General features: G+C 41.0%; 1 protein-coding gene and 1 long non-coding RNA gene across 3 annotated transcripts in view; one reads left to right on the plus strand and one right to left on the minus strand.

Moving 5' to 3' along the window:
- Positions 1 to 14,840, plus strand: part of LOC144334501 (uncharacterized) — a 63,206-nt gene extending 48,366 nt beyond the window's left edge. Inside the window, exons 5-6 of the long non-coding RNA XR_013404441.1 lie at positions 4,475 to 4,540; positions 12,755 to 14,840. This is a non-coding gene — a long non-coding RNA (uncharacterized LOC144334501). The remainder of the gene's footprint in view (positions 1 to 4,474; positions 4,541 to 12,754) is intronic.
- OPCML (opioid binding protein/cell adhesion molecule like) overlaps positions 1 to 16,797 on the minus strand; it is a 1,159,533-nt gene that overhangs the window by 981,880 nt on the left and 160,856 nt on the right. The window lies entirely within an intron of this gene.

A 16,797-nucleotide genomic window follows, 5' to 3' on the forward strand; every position in this document is an offset into this window, starting at 1 on the left:
GAAACTCATTCTCCAAATAAGAAAGCATTAGTGAGGCCTCCGCGTTGGGCAGGAGCCGTCCTTTTGGATGAGGCTCTTCCTGCCCCGTGTGGTACCCAGCCAGGCAGAGTCACGGTCTGCATCCGAAACACTCAGGATTTTGTCCTAGATATTTGATTCCTCACTTGACTTCTCTGTATCTGATGAACATAGCTATACAATTAAATACATTTAAAACCATTATAAGAAGTTTTTTAAATTTTCTTTTTTTTTTTTTTTTTTTTTTAGACGGAGTCTCACTCTGTCGCCCAGGCTGGAGTGCAGTGGCCGGATCTCAGCTCACTGCAAGCTCCACCTCCCGGGTTCCCGCCATTCTCCTGCCTCAGCCTCCCGAGTAGCTGGGACCACAGGCGCCGCCACCTTGCCCGGCTAATTTTTTGTGTTTTTAGTAGAAACGGGGTTTCGCCGTGTTAGCCAGGATGGTCTCGATCTCCTGACCTCGTGATCCGCCCGTCTCGGCCTCCCAAAGTGCTGGGATTACAGGCTTGAGCCACCGCGCCCGGCCTAAATTTTCAAAAGAAGAATAATACTAAAAATCAAAGGCATTCTTCATGACAGCCAGAATGACAGGAACTCCCATCTAGAAACATGCAAACCAACCAGATTTGGTGCAACCAAGTCCCGAGTAATTGGAAAAGCTAAGTGAACTCCAAGGGCATTAGTTTGCCCTCTTATTTCCAAGAGAAAAACATGGGCCCTGGCTTAGCTTGTAACAAATGTAATAATTTGTTATGCAATAACTTAAATGGATTATCATGTTATGCATAGAAATCTCTCATCCTTGGAAAAAATACTTAGGATTAAATACAAATGAGAAAAGTATTACTAAACACTTAATATTAAGCCAATCATTAAACTCTTAGTAGGCCGTTCTAAAATGAATATCGTCCTCAAACTTGACAATGTAGAAAAGCCCCCCAAAAGAAATTTCCAAAAGCAAGGAAAACTAAGTTATTAGCTTTATTGAGACATGCTGTAGAGAAGGAAAGCTTTTAAACAGGGTAAGAGTGGTAGCAGTAAATAATCTAATCAAAACACAGAGCCAGTTGGCATATCTGCACTTTCTAACTACACACATTGTATTTCACCATGACATAAGATATTGTCACAAAGTACAGGAGTCATGAGCTGTGTGGAACAATACCATACATCATTCCACAACTCCATGCTACACATTCCAAATTTCATGGGCTTAAAAAGAATTCCCAGCTCTGCACCATTCACCATACACACATACACACACACACTCACACACATACCCACACACACCATTATCAATTTCTTAAGCTTTCTAGTATAGTAAATAAAACAACAATACAAGATAAAGAATGTGCATTCACACTGACATGGTTGTATGGTATATAGGTTGGCTGTTCCTCATTGGAAATGCTTGGGACCAGAAATGTTTTTAATTTTGGATTTTTGGGGATTTTAGAACATTTGCTTATACCTAATGTTATATCTTGGGGGATGGAATTGAAGTCTGAATACAAAATTCATTTAAATTCCATATATACCTTTTACACATAGCCTGAGGATAAATTTATACAATATTATAAATGATTTTGCACATGAAACAAAGTTTTGACTGCATTTTGACTGAGACCCATTACATCAGGTCAGGTATTAAATTTTTGACTTGTGGCATCATGTCAATGCTCAATAAGCTTGGATTTTTGGATTAGGAATGCTCAGCCTATATTAGGTAAGGAGCATTAAAGTTATTGAAAAGACTACAGTTAAGCACTACCTTCAGTATTCACTAGCACTACGATCTCAGGCATACTGCAGTTGTGGAATAAATCAAAGAACATTGGCTTTAAAGCCCAAGTCTGGAGTTTAAATCGTCTATCAAACAGCCACCCAAAAACTCTTAGATCTGATAAATAAATTCAGTAAAGTTGCAGGCTGTAAAATCAATATACAAAAATCAGCAGCATTTCTATACATCAATAATATATTAGCCTAGATAGAAAAAAGGAAGGCTATCCCATTTACAATAGCTCAAAAAAAAAAAAAAAAAAAAGGAAAAAAAACTAGGAATAAATTTAACCAAGGAGGTGAAAGATCTCTACAAGGAAAACTACAAAACACTGCTAAAAAAATTGAAAAGGACACAAACAAATGGAAAGACATTTCATGCTCATGGATCAGAAGAATTAATGTCATTAAAATGACCATGGAAAAAAATCAACCCAAGATGGTTTAAATACATAAGGATTAAGACCCCAAACTGTAAAATTGCTAGAAGAAAACATATAGAACACACTTCAGAACATTGGCCTAGGTAAAGATTTTGAGGCTAAGACCTCAAATCACAGGCAATAAAAATGAAAATATACCAATGGGACTATATTAAACTAAAAAGTTCTGCACAGCAAAGCAAATAACCAAAAGAATAAAGAGACAACCTGTTGAATGGAAGAGAATATTTGCAAATTATTCATTTGACAAGGGACTAATATTCAGAATATACAAGAAAATCAAATGACTCAACAGCAAAACAAACAAAATCCTATTAAAAAGTGGACAAAGGGGCCGGGAGCGGTGGCCCAAGCCTGTAATCCCAGCACTTTGGGAGACCAAGGTGGGTGGATCACGAGGTCAGGAGATCGAGACCATCCTGGCTAACACGGAGAAACTCCATCTCTACTAAAAATACAAAAGGAAAAATTAGCCAAGCGTGGTGGCGGGCACCTGTAGTCCCAGCTACTCGGGAGGCTGAGGCAGAGAATGGCATGAACCCGGGAGGCGGAGCTTGCAGTGAGCCGAGATCACACCACTGCACTCCAGCCTGGGCAACACAGCAAGACTCCATCTCAAAAAAAAAAAAAAATGGACAAAGGACATGAATAGATATATCTCAAAAGAAGACATACAAATGACCAACATGTATGTGAAAAAATGCCCAACATCATTTATCATGAGATACAAATCACAACCACAATAAGATATTACCATTAGAATGGTTATTGCTGAAAAGACAAAAAATAACAGATGCTGGTGAAGATGCAGAGTAAAGGAGGCTTTTGTACACTGTGGTGGGAATGCAAATTAGTACAACTTCTATGAAAAGCAGTATGAAGATTTCTCGAAAAATTAAAAAATATAACTATCGTGAAATGCAGCTAACCTACCACTGGGTATTTATCCGAAGGAAAAGAAATCAGTATATCAAAGGGATACCTGCACTTGCATGTTTATTGCAGCACTATTTACAACAGCAAAGATAAGTAACATGGTTGGGCTCTGTGTCCCCACCCAAACCTCATCTGAATTGTAATCCAGATTGTAATCCCCATGTGTTGAGGGAGAGAACTGGTGGGAGGTGATTGGATCATGGGGGCAGTTTGCCTCATGCTGTTCTTGTGATGGTGAGTCAGTTCTCACCAGATCTGATGGTTTCGTAAGTGGCAGTTTCCCCTGCTCTCCTCTATCCTCTCTCCTGCCGCCTTGTGAAGAAGCTGCCTGCTTCTCCTTTGTCTTCTGCAATGATTGTAAGTTTCCTGAGTCCTCCACAGCCACGCGGAACTGGGAGTCAAATAACCTCTTTTGTTTATAAATTACCCAGTCTCAGGTATTTTTTATGGCAGTGTGAAATAGACTAATACAATAATACTAATACGATGCTAATTACAGGAGTAATTCTGTACATACTGGAATACTATTTGGCCATTAAAAAAATGAAATCATGTCATTTGCAGCAATATGGATGCAACTGAAGATCGGCATATTAAGTGAAATAAGCCAGGCACAGAAAGACAAATATTGCCTGTTGCTTACATGTGGGAGCTAAAAATGTTGATCTCATGGAGGTAGAGAGTGGAATGACAGATACCAGAAGCTGAGAAGGGTGTGTGGGGAGGGATGAAGAGAGGTTGATTGATGGGTACAAACACACATTTAGGTGGAAGGAACAAGTTCTAATATTAATATTTGACAGCACAGTAGAGTGACTATGGTTAGCAACAATGCGTTCCAGATTTCAAAGTAGCTGGAAAAGAGGACTTGAAATGTTCCCAAAACACGGAAACGATTAATACTCAAAGCGATGGTCACCCTACATACCCTGACCTGATCATTACATATTTATGCGCATAACAAAAATTCACATGTACCCAATAAATTTGTAAAATATGATGTATCAGTGAAAAAGTCACTGTGTGCGTTCTTTGTTCAAGTTACTTAGTCTAATTTAGCTCAATTTTTTCATCGGAAAAATGGGTAGGGAGAAATAAAATTATATCTGTTCCCTGTTTTCTGAGGTTATTGTAAGGTTGTTGTGAGGATTAAATGAGAAATGCATATGAAAGCTCTTGGAAAATCTTTGAGTCATACCAATATTTGTTGTTAATTTATTTAACTTCAATGAAGCTTACTCTTCTCATTTATCAAATGGGGATTAAAACAAAATCTTTCTCCTGTCTCCTTACAGGATTTTCACAGGACTAAGCAAACTAATGTATGTGGATGTGTTTGAGAAACACAAAGCACTTCACAGGTAATTATCATTATATTAGGTTGACCTTCAGATTCCCAATATCATCCTACCAACACTCACTGGATTCCCTAAAAGCTAAATGTCCTTCATTTCTCATTTTGGCAGCCTTGTAGCAAGGAGCTCTTCTGACATATTAGCAATCCGGCAAATATTGCCATTCTCAGGTATCTCATCCTTCCTCTTCCAATTTAAATAATTGTTTGCATAGATCTGCATATGTTATACATTAGTTGTTACTTTACATAGGCATTTGAGTTGAAAATAATGAAGCTATTATTAACACTCATTCCTGGTTGTTGTTTTTCTTTCTGTATACCAAAATACATAATACTCTTTTCTTTGAGGGAAAAATACATAGTTCATAATAAGAAGTTTCAAAAAAAGAAAAGAAAAAGATGAATAAAAAAATTAATACAGTGCCAACATAGTCATGCTTCATTTCTCATTCCACAAGCTCTTACGTTATAAAAACTGCCTCTGCTACCTGTGACCATTCTGTTAGTTGAGCCCTCAATCCAAACACTCATTTCAATTTCAAAAATTAGAATAACCTTAATCTTGAGGCGGGTGGGGGAGATTACAAAAAACTTTAACAAAAGTTTCCGATCATTATGAAAATAAAGTAAGTGGCCAGTCGCAGGGACTCACACCTCTAATATCAACACTTTGGAAGGCTGAGGTGGGCAGGCCATTTGAGACCAGGAGTTCAAGACCAGCATGGGCAATGTGGTGAAACCCTGTCTCTACCAAAAAAATTAACTAATTAATTAAAAAAAAAAATATATATATATATACACACACACAAATACAAAAATTAGCCAGGCATTGTGGTACGCTCCTATAGTTTCAACTATTGGGGATGCTGAGGTGGGAGGATCACCTGAGCCTGGGAGGTGGAGGTTACAGTGAGCTGTGATCATGCCACTGTACTCCAGTCTCAGTGGTAAAGACAGGCCCTATCTCAGAAACATAAAAAAAAAGAAAAGAAAAACTAAAAAAAAGGAAAAGAAATTAACTGATATCTGAAAGTACACCCAAACGTCTTACCCAAAAAAAAAAGTAAAATTAAATAAACACTATTAATAGTTCAGTGAATGTGTATATCACATTCTATAACCTGCCTTTTCTCTTATGTTATGGTCATATTTCCATGTCAAATATAAACTCACAGTCATTGTTTTTAAAAAGCTTCATAGTTTTCCATTATATGCATGTATCATAATATGTTTAACCACTTATTTAAGTTATTGCTAATGTTTTAGTGATATAAAAATGATGTGTAGATTACTTAAAAATTTAAATGTGTATGTATTGTATGATCTAATCATTCTACTGCTAGGTATTTACCCAAAAGAAATGAAAAATATGTCTATTAAAAACTTATACACAGATGTCCATAGCAACTTTATCTGTAGTAGCCAAAGCCTGTAAGCAACGCAATGATACATCAATAGGTGAATGGACAAATAAATGGAGGTACGTTCATACAGTGGAATAGAAAGGAATGAACATGAACACAATAACATTAAGAATCTTGAAATAATTATGTTCAATGAAAAAAAAAAAACCAGACAAGAATGCCTACGCTATGAGTCCATGTATATAAAAGTCTACAAAATGCACTCTAATGTATGGAAATAGAAAGTAGATTAGTGGCTGCCGGGGTGTGAAGGAACGGAGAGGGAAGAAGGCAGGCATCACCAACAGGCATGAGGAAACATTTGGGAGTAATGGATATCTTCACTGTATTGGTTGTGATGATCATATATAACTTATCCAATTGTAGAGTTTAAATACAGGCAGCCTATAGTGTGTCCATTATATCTCATACAAAGCTGTTTAATAATGGGAGGAAAATACTGTGGGGAATATTCTTGTCAACTGGTGAAATTTTCTCCTTAGAATGATTTTGCCTTTGGCACTGACTATTGTAATAGCTTCTCATATTAGGTTAGCCTTCAGAGTCCCAATATCATCCTACCCTGCTACTAATTTGACCTTCTTTCTGACTATTCCTTTAGTTGAATGCATCTTCCTAAAGCACACTTCCGATCAAAAGTTTTTATTTGCCTATTACCTACTACATTTTTATTCAGCTAATTCCTCGTATGAACTCCTTATCTTGGCCTCCAAGACAATTAGTATTTGGCCTCAATTCCTCTCTCTGAATTCTTTCTCTCACTGCCCACGTCCATGCAGCCTAGGTACCATATGCACATTGGGTCGGCGGCAGTTGAGAGTGTCGCTGAGGTGTCACTTCGGGTGTAAGACTCAATTTCTTCATCTGGAAGGTGGTATACTAATTATAATCTGAGTAAGGAGTTACTACGAAAATGAATGATTTTTTCAGGAAGAAATGTAAGCTGTTGGTGGACATCATATATCTCTGTCTGGGTATCTTCTGCTCTCTCACTCCTGCAAATCACGTGCTCTCTCCTTCTCCATCTTTACATATTCCAATTCTGCTCCCCACCGCATGATACAGCTCAGGATACTATTTTCCATAGAGTCTTCCTCTGAATTCTCATGACGTGCTAGACGTATATCATCTCACAACACATAACACTTAGCTTGCATGCATGTCGCATATGTAAGTTTGTATGATTGTTACATACATAAGTATATACCCCTCCACCCCCTCCACACTGGTCTGTAAACTGCCGAAGGACAGGATGGATTCATCTTTGCTTTCTCCACCATGCCTTGCAGACCACATTCCACAAATGCTTGTTCACAGGTAAAGGGGAAGAATTCCAAGTACCCTATCCTCTGGCGTGAGTCATTATTTCTTACACCTCATTTCTCAGCTTCCAAGACTCTGGGGCTACTTCTAGTAATGACTTGAGAACTAAGCTAAGAAAATGTTAGATCCAAAAGATAGTGTCCAGGGTCTGGGATCATGCCCTGATGTGACCATGTTGTACAGCCTGGCTATGGGGACTGAACCTGGGGTCTCCTGAGTGCCTACTATCCTCTGCCTTCTCCTTGTACTTACACTTACCTGTCCTTATTTGAGCTGTTACTATGGCATTAGTTTCAATTAAACTTATTTTTCAAAAAATGTATAGTCTCTATTACCTAGTTCTCTGTCTATTCAAGCTGTCAGCTATCTTAAAACAGACCCATATCTGTGCGTTCCCACAACGACTGCATGGTGGGCACACAGAAGTCATTGAATGAATATGTATTAAATTGCAGAGGATTTAAATGAATTTGAAAAGTGCCTTAGGAATCTCAAGACAAAAGTGTCAGCTCCTCATTGTCCCTTATTTCAAAGTTTGAAAATGATATTTTGGTTCAAGGAACACAGCCAGGGAGCAGAAACTCTACTGCCAGATGCATCCACTGAACCTTTGCCAGGTAGGAAGTTGTTAAGGAAAGCAAGAAGGGGAAAGAGAATACGCTGGATTTAAACTTGGCTATTAAAGATCAGGAGAGAAAGGCATTGTATTGGAGTGCAGATAATGAGTCAGATTCAGTAAGAGATCATAAAGTTTACACAGGAGTAAAAAATTGCAATACTTTTTTTTATGTGCCTTTTGTAATAAACAGTACCTAAATACTTGGGCAATTAAAATGTTATAAATGTAATAACTAGAAGGAGGCAGTAAAAAAGTTATTCTATGAATATAATCATGAATTTACACAAATATGATAGCAACAAATTCTAAGCAAATACCCAATGACACAGGATTAGTTAAATAACTATGATACAGATATAGGCTGCAATATTGTGATGACATTAAACATCACTATGGATGATTTGTGGAATAAAAGATGCCCATATACATTAAAAGTGCCCCCAAAATTACAAAAATATAATAAAACTGAGGTAAATGATACAAATGTACATACTATGTAGACATGTATATTATACATATACATTGTTTAGAAATATATTTATGTGGTTTATGAGTATAGGAAAGTGACTAGGCTTTAAAAATATATGAACAGTGCAGGCAAGATTATATATGCACTATTTTTAGTCTGTTTATCTGTACTTTCTAAATTATCTCCATTAAATATGAACTCTTAGATAAGCAGAGTAATTGGGAATAGTTGGACAATCAATAAGTCCAGTGGCCCAAATAAGCATGCAATGAAAGTAGCTTATGCAAAATAGCAATAATAATAACAATCTGTTCATATTTAAAACTTTGGAAATTTTGCATTGAAAGAGCATGAAGGACATGTTGGTGTAAGCCAGTACAGAATTCCCTCTACAACCACCTTCATGCATGTTTTGCAGGCAAATGGGAAATGAAGAAAGGTCAAAAGAAGGAAGGGAGGAAGGGAGTAAAGGGAAGAAAAAGAGATAAACAGTGACAAGCAGGCAGGGGGAAGGAGCAGGACTATTTAGTGTAGTGTTTCCATGTCCAGCAGTAAGCATTATCCTTGAGGGCTCGTGGTTCAGGAGTGAAAGTTTGGGCCATCACAGCAAGGAGAGAATCCTAACAGGTTGAGGTGCTACCTGAGGGCACAGGGGGTGAGATGTGGTAAAGAGAACAAAAGAATGAGCATAGCTGAAGTCAAAGTTGTTATTGTGGCAGGCATTTGCTATGCGTGGGAGGGTGTGTATGGATTCTGAGCAGTCTAAGGGGTCACCTGAGCTGATGGTTGTCTCTCAGCTCAAGATGTTTCCAGCTGTGCTTTGCCCTGCTGTTCTGAAGCTGGAATGCTAAGAACTCCATTTTCCAAACATTTTGCCAGTCAGCTGTGGGTTGAGTTCTGCCGACTGAAGACACCCGGATGGCAGGCAAAGGCGAGATGTGGAAAGCATGCTTTCTTCTCTTTCCCTCTTCCTGTCTGTGTGGACCCAGATGTGGCACAGGCCCCAGCAGTTGTAGGTGGCCCCAACCTCCACCTTCCCTTTGAACTCCAGACCAAGTCTCATTATGCTCTCTCTGACGTGCCAATTTTCAGGAAAAAAAAAAAAGAGCACCAACTCCACAGCGTCTCCCGTTAGAGCAGCCACGTGCTAATAAGAACTCTACCTCTTCCTTTGTCTCCGTCTTCATGAGCGGTGGCTACTCCCCGCAGTCACCTCAGGAACACACGGTTCATCGAGTCCCTCAGTACCTGTGTAATTCATTCTCACTAAATTCTCTCTGTTTGAAACACCTAGTGCGGGTGCTGTTTCCCCACTGAGCCCAGGAGGGAGAGAGGGAAAATGGCCCCGGAGCATGGGCCTGTGCTGTGTCAGGGACCTGCAAGCACATTACTGCACTGGAATGACAGGCAGTTCCTGCAGGACCTTCAGCGTGAGTTAGTTTTCCTGCTGGACGGCACTAGCTGCTACCAAGTTTAATATGCCATATTGAGCCGAAATCCGTCTTCCTGTGATTCCTAGATGTTACTCTTTATTCTGACACTGGAAGCCATATAGCTTATCCAATTTTTCTTTTTATGCGTCAGGTGTTTGGAAGAAGCTATGTCTCCCCAAAGCCTTTTCTTTTCCAAATTAAATATCTCCAGTCCTTGCAGCCATTTTTCTTCAAATAGGACTTTTATCTTTTCCTTCACTCTCCTAGGGCGTCTTCATTGAATGAAATCTTTGTGTCCATATAACTCTCAGATTTTGCCTAAATGAGAACAAATACTCCACATTCTGTATGGCCTTTGAGGAAGACAGTGAAATTACCACCCTCATTACATTTATATTAAATTTGATCATTTGACTTTGTGTAATAAATATTTTTATTTCTTTATTGACGGTGGGCAGGGCAAATTCTACTTTTCTCTCATAGCGTACTGTGAATATCCCTGTTATTTCCTCCCCTCCACATGCAATGAAGTCAGATCTTTCTCATTCCATACCCCTGCAAATTTTAAAGTAATTTTAAATATTTATCTTTACTTCTACCGACTTTCATTTTGTAATTGTTCCAATCAATTATTCTCATCAGTTGACATATTTTTAATCCTGACTTTCTATTCCAACATGTTGACTACCCAGATTTCGGCTGCATGCGAATTTCTTTTCTTTCTTTCTTTCTTTCTTTCTTTCTTTCTTTCTTTCTTTCTTTCTTTCTTTCTTTCTTTCTTTCATTCTTTCTTTCTTTCTTTCTTTCTCTTTCTCTCTCTCTCTCTCTCTCTCACTCTCTCTTTCTTTCTTTCTTTGTCTTTTTTTGTTTTGTTTTCTGGAGATAAAGTCTCACTCTGTCACCTAGGCTGGACTGCAGTGATGCAATCAATCAGAGGTCATTGCAGGCTTGAACTCCTGGGCTCAAGTGATCCTCCTGGAGCCTCAGCCTCCTGAGTATGAGCAGCTAGGACAACAGGTGCACACCACCATACCCAACTAAATTTTTATTTTATTTTTATTTTATTTTTGTGGAGATGGGGTTCTCACTATGTTGCCCAGGCTGGTCCCAAACTCCTGGTCTCAAGCAATTCTCCCACCTCAGCCTCACAGATTGCTGGGATTAGAGGCATGAGCCACCACGTTGGCCACTGTATGCAAATTTGATGATCCTGCCTTGTATTTCACCATTTAAGTCTTTGAAAAGGGCAATATCATAACCTATCAATAATAATTTTTCAAACTAGCCCTTCACAACCATGTCCATTGAACCCATGTGCCTTCTAACTAGTCCACACACTAATGATTTGTTCTAACATGTCCTCACTTCTCCCTGTGTTATCCCTGTCTTACCTATGGATGCACTGGTCTTCTACACCCCTGTGTGACTAATCATTTATTTCTGCCTCTACTTCATCCTCTAGGCTGAGCTCCATAGAGAGCTCCCTCTGCGGCCACACCCATTTCTTTAACACTTCATCTATTTGTATGCTCATCAGGAAATTTTCTGATTCTATATTCAGAGTGTCCCAAACTTTTGTAGCTATTTTCATCGCTAACTTTTTTTTTTCGCTTTTAAACGTGTATTTCTTGAAGTCTAGAGTATGTGTCTTAGTAAGTGTTACCTCCTTCTTCACTCTGTGAGGTATGTTTCCAGGTTCTGGCCTCTCTCACTTTAATTTCTGGCATTTCTTGAAAAGGCTGTGTGCCATTTCTCTAAAGTTAGGCTTAGTTCAGTATTTTGCAAGCTATGTTCTATGAAATGTGAAATGGTATTGCATAAAAGCCATGTTCTATGGTCAAATGACTTTGCTAGATCCTGCGTATAATGGCTATTGTTGGAAGATCCATTAAAGGCTCCAAATACTCCTGTAGTAAAAAAGCCAGCTTAACTTTATTTAACCCAACACCTTCCCAACTTAATTGACCATAGAACTCTTTCTGGAATATGTATTTGTAGTTTGAGATCAGGCTCCACTTACAACCTTCAGCCCACAGGTAGAACACCATTTGGTAGCATGAATTTTAAGGACAATTTTGTCTATGCATCTGTGTTTCCTCGACATTTACCAATCATGCCCCAGGTACCAGGAACTCTGCTAAATTCTGAAACACAAAGATGAGTACAACATGGTTCTTGCCCTGATGTTGCTTACAATCTGCTCATAGAGGATGAAAATATAAATGACTGGCCAGAATACAAAGCAGAGGTTCAGGCAAAATGAAATGGTATCATCAGAGAGGATGCGGTGCATTCAGATAAAGGGTATCCGGAAGGGTTTAAAGAGGTGAAATTTCACTTAGGCCCGAAAGAATAAAGACAATTTCAAAAGACCTCAGAGAAGGACAAAGAAAAGGCAATCACAGAATTTTAGTTTTGAAAGGAATACTGAGGAAAATAATTTCTTCAATACTTCACATTTTTTAAAATTGTCCTAACTGATCTTCACTAAACATGCTCTTTTGTCTATTTCTCCATTAAGTATGGTACTTTGAATGCAATATATTTCCAAGTAATATACCTAATGAGGAATACTTGAAAGCTCTTCCCATGGATTGTAGATTATGTCAATATTGCTTAAAAATTTGTTTACGTTTTTGGTAACTATATATTGCATTATCTTAAATTATGCTATCAGAACAATTTTTTAATTGATATCTTAGCTAAACCATAACTCTTCTATCCCATATTTCTTTAAATATTGTTTTTAATCAAAAATAAGACCTCACATTTATTCTAGAGAAATGTAATATTATTCCATCCAGTTCCCAGCCTGCCAGTTTCATTTTTTATTGTGATTTCGTCATTCACCTATTTAGTGTCTCCCCCGGTTCTTGTTATTCCTGATCTTGTAGGTGTGCTTTCTATATTGTTAAGTAAATGTTTGAATCATCTATAAAATTATTTCCAGGACAGCAGCGATGACAGAAACCTGAGGCCCTGCTGATTCACACCAAGACAACACCATGAATAAGGACAGGGAGGTATGGACGGAAGCTCTGTCTTCCAGGTAAAGCCATTAGCCCTGTGCATGCAGGGAAGGCAGGGACAGGGAGACGGGCAGGAAATAGGGTTAAATGTCCTCTACACCCAGAGTGTGGAGGTAATGAATGTGATCTGAGGCAGCCTGGCAGCAGGGAAACCTGATAGGATCAGTGTGAAGAGCTGCCTTGCCTTGGAGTGGCTTAGAAATTGGACAGCGGAGGTGACATGGGCCCCTTAGTTGGATAAGGAGGTAGGCACTGGAAGACTTTGCAGTGGTGCAAAAGAGAGGGTAGGAGCCTTACCTCAGTAAGTGGCAGAGGAAACTGGCAGAGATGCTGAGAAGAGGGAAACAGCAGAGAAAAATGTCCTCTGCAGTGCAAGAAATGAGATGGGACAAACCAAGATAGAAAAGTATGTTTCTGTAGCAAGGGATCAAGTAAATGTGTGTCAGTAACCAATACAACGTAGAAAGAAAAATTCAGCTTGGAGTATAGTGTGTTTGGGATATGATAGAACTTACACAGGCATGTGAGTCAGCATGTCTATGGTGGAGACCTGGAGCTCAGAGAAAGGCTATGCCTGGATGTGTAGCTTCAGGGACAGTTCTGATAACTGACATCACAGAAAGACACACGCTCACCCCTGCAGAAAGTGTGGAGTGTGCTGGAAAGAGGATGGGAGAAAGAACTCCAGGGGATTTGGGGGTCTGATGTAGAGACAGGAGGAGTGACCAGAGGAAGGGAGACCTCAGCGAGCACAAGGAGTCAGAAATGGACAGTGTCCTACCTGCCGAAGGATTCACGATTCCAGGGTGGCTGAGTGAGGATTCGTTCTTCCAAGTGCATTTCAATGTCTGGACATGAACAGTTTAGGTGGACACATTCACAGTAGGGCATTTTAATCATTTGTTAGTGTAAGTTTCAGGGTCTTTAAAAAAGACATGGTAGTCTGGAAGGTGTCATTCCCACAACCCACAGCTGCACGTGCCCCCCTGAGGCCAGCCTGGAACGGGAGCCCACCTTCCAGGTGGTTGCCTCTCCTCCTGGGAGGGAGGCCAGAGCATCTCAGCCCAGTTCTCGCAGAAAGAACCAAGGCAAGTGCCAGGCTCTTGCAGGCTGTCTCATCAATATGCCTTTTCTCCACTTGCCTCCAGCTGCCAACTTATTTGGGGAGGCGGAGGGATGGAAGGTGGTGTTATTGCTTTTGACTTGACTTACTGTTTTGGTCTTTTACACATAATCTGCCCCCTGACCCAACATTAGCATAATGCTCATTAATCAAGCTCTGGCCTCCAATTAATGGCCAGCTGTGTGGATGCCGTGCATTTAATAGCTTCTGAATCAGTCAGGCAAAAGGTTAGGCAAATGATTTTGGCAGGAGGGGTGGGGAATTCTGCAAGAGACTGAAGGCATGCATCCATGCAGTAAGCATGTTTGACCTCATTCGTGAGCGACTGGAGAAAGAGGCCAGGAGGGGCATTGGCCAATCATCTTCCTCTTGTTCCCCATCCCTGAGTCCCCACCCTACCCCAGATGGCCTGAAGACAACACTCTCTTCCATCCTCCTAGCCTGGGGTCACACCCCCCCACATCACTGCCCAGGCAGCCGGCCAAAGAAGAAAGCCCTGATTTATTGCTCTTGGCAGCGTCTAGGCTGGGCATTTCTATAAACCCAGTGCCGGGGTTGACTAATAAAACATACACTCAGATTCGCCCCTCAATAAATGTCTTTCAACCTTTAATCCTGTTTGTTGCAGTCTTTAAGGGAGCATTGATTCAGCAGGCAACGAGGGCTTTTCCTCCCATCTATCTCCCAGCGATCGATGTTCTGTCACCCCACTCCACCCAGCCCGACAAAGGAGAGGCCTCTGAGGGGAGAGGAGGGCATCTCTCCAGATTTATTTCACTGCTTATGAAAGGAATTTTTAAAACTGCCACATGTGTTAGCTCCTAGATAGCATTTCTGATCCTCAGCTACTCTAGGTGACCTCCCTGAATTCGGAGCACAGAGCCCATACACCTCAGCCAAAAAGGATCTACATTTCCTCTCTTGGCCACCTTTTCCTTCCAAAGTCTCCCACCTTCGTTAATAACACCAACAACAGGTCTCACGCCTCATCAATGCTGCCTCTTGGATCCACACCTCCTCTCCAGGCCATCATCCTGCCGGCAACTCAGACTCCAGAGACCCCCTATCCAGAGCCCTACCAGAGCTCATTCCTTGATCCCCATTATTCCAGTTCCTTCCCATCAATCCCTTGCTGGAACTGCTGTATGCTGCTCTTTCTACGACAGGAATCTAATCACATCGTTGTCCTGATTATGAAAGGTTGGGTAACTTGCCCAAGGCCGTACAGCTGGTGAGTGTCGGAGTGAAGACAGGAATCGGGTCATCCCATCTGTAATCTGCTGCTTTGCCACAGGAGACACGATCTCCCCTCTTACTGTAAGGAATCAGGTTTTACTTGTTTTTGAGACTGCCACATACTTCTCTGTATCAAACACAGTGCCCATCCTATTGTTGAAATTCAGTAAATATTTGCTCACAGAACATATCCATAAACAACATCCTGAGGTCATGCCAAGTATGAATAACGCGCATCTTCAGAAAAATCTCCAGGGCATTTCTTTGGGAGCAAGCATCAGACAACTAACATCATTTGAGGTTTTTAATAGGAGATCGGTAAACCTTAATAGGATTGGAATCGGCTATTTAGTGTTGAGCTATAAATAAACAGAAGGGGACGGTCTGTTGCTGAGACTGTGTTATGTTTCTAAGTCTCATAGTTCATAGGCCAGTGAACAGACAGGATGTCTACACCTGCAGTGCATGCCCAGGGCCAACATGCTCATGCTACAGGGCAGGGAGATAAGAGAAGGGTGCACGCTTATCACCAAGGTACACGGCCTCCTCTCCCAGCAGCAGAGGGACATCCCAGCAGTGTCCCAGGAGACTGTCGCCCCCATCCTGCTGGTCTGTTTGGGAAGTCGCTATTGTACCCACCTGGCCTCTCCTCTGTCTCTTCAGTGGTAAAAACAGACACATACACCGGTGTGGTCTGCCTCTGGAAATCCCAGCCCACTCCAGCCGTATGACTGACTTAGCAACAATGTATCCAATTTCTGGGGACACTTTTGACATAATTTTCCCAACAGCCACCCAGATTAACGCAGCTGCCAAAAGCCCTTGTGAAAAACAAACAAACAAACAAACAAACAAACAAAACTTACCCAGGACTGGTTTATCACCTCCCACCCTCCACTCTGACCTGGTGTCAACCTCTCCCTTCCAAGCTACAGGTCAGAGGAAAGCAAGAACTGTCAAGACTTAGCTTAGACTGTGGCCTAAGGTTGACAGTATGAACTCTCACTCAACCGTTGACGAGAAAGACACTAATAAAAAGAAAGAGCCTACCCAACCACAAGAGAAAGTCAGCTCCATGTGCTGATTTACTCCTTCTCTCTGGCACTGAAAATCACATTGAGATGCAAGTTAATTCATTTTTATTAGCATCTCAGTCTATCAATCCTAGCTCTTGTCGCTTGTCCCCAAAGAAAATCCCAGTGCCTTCTGTGCCTCATTCTGAATGTCTCGACGCCGCTGACAGCTGAGAGCCTGGTGGAGACCAGCCTCAGTAGAGACCTGTCTTTCAGGAGGGGACTTCTCAGTCCACCCGCTCTTGCCACAGCCCTCGCCAAAGCCCCTCAGAAGTGGACATGTGACCTCCTGGATCTGTCCCAGAGTGCCTAGGCTGGATGATAGGCAGATGGCTGGACATGAGCTGCAGCTGCAGGAAGGCCAGAGGTCCAGGCTTTCATCAGAAGACAGCGAGACAAAGCAAAGCACTGCGTCGGAGGGGATGCCAACACAGAGGCCAGCCAGATCCCAGAGTGGCCCCGAGGTCTCCACCTCCGGGTGCCACGCCCTTGTGGAACCCCTCCTTGTGGCTGTGGGCGCGACCTAGTGACC

The sequence above is a fragment of the Macaca mulatta genome, chromosome 14 (genome assembly GCF_049350105.2).
Source record: "Macaca mulatta isolate MMU2019108-1 chromosome 14, T2T-MMU8v2.0, whole genome shotgun sequence".
Lineage (NCBI taxonomy): Eukaryota > Metazoa > Chordata > Mammalia > Primates > Cercopithecidae > Macaca > Macaca mulatta.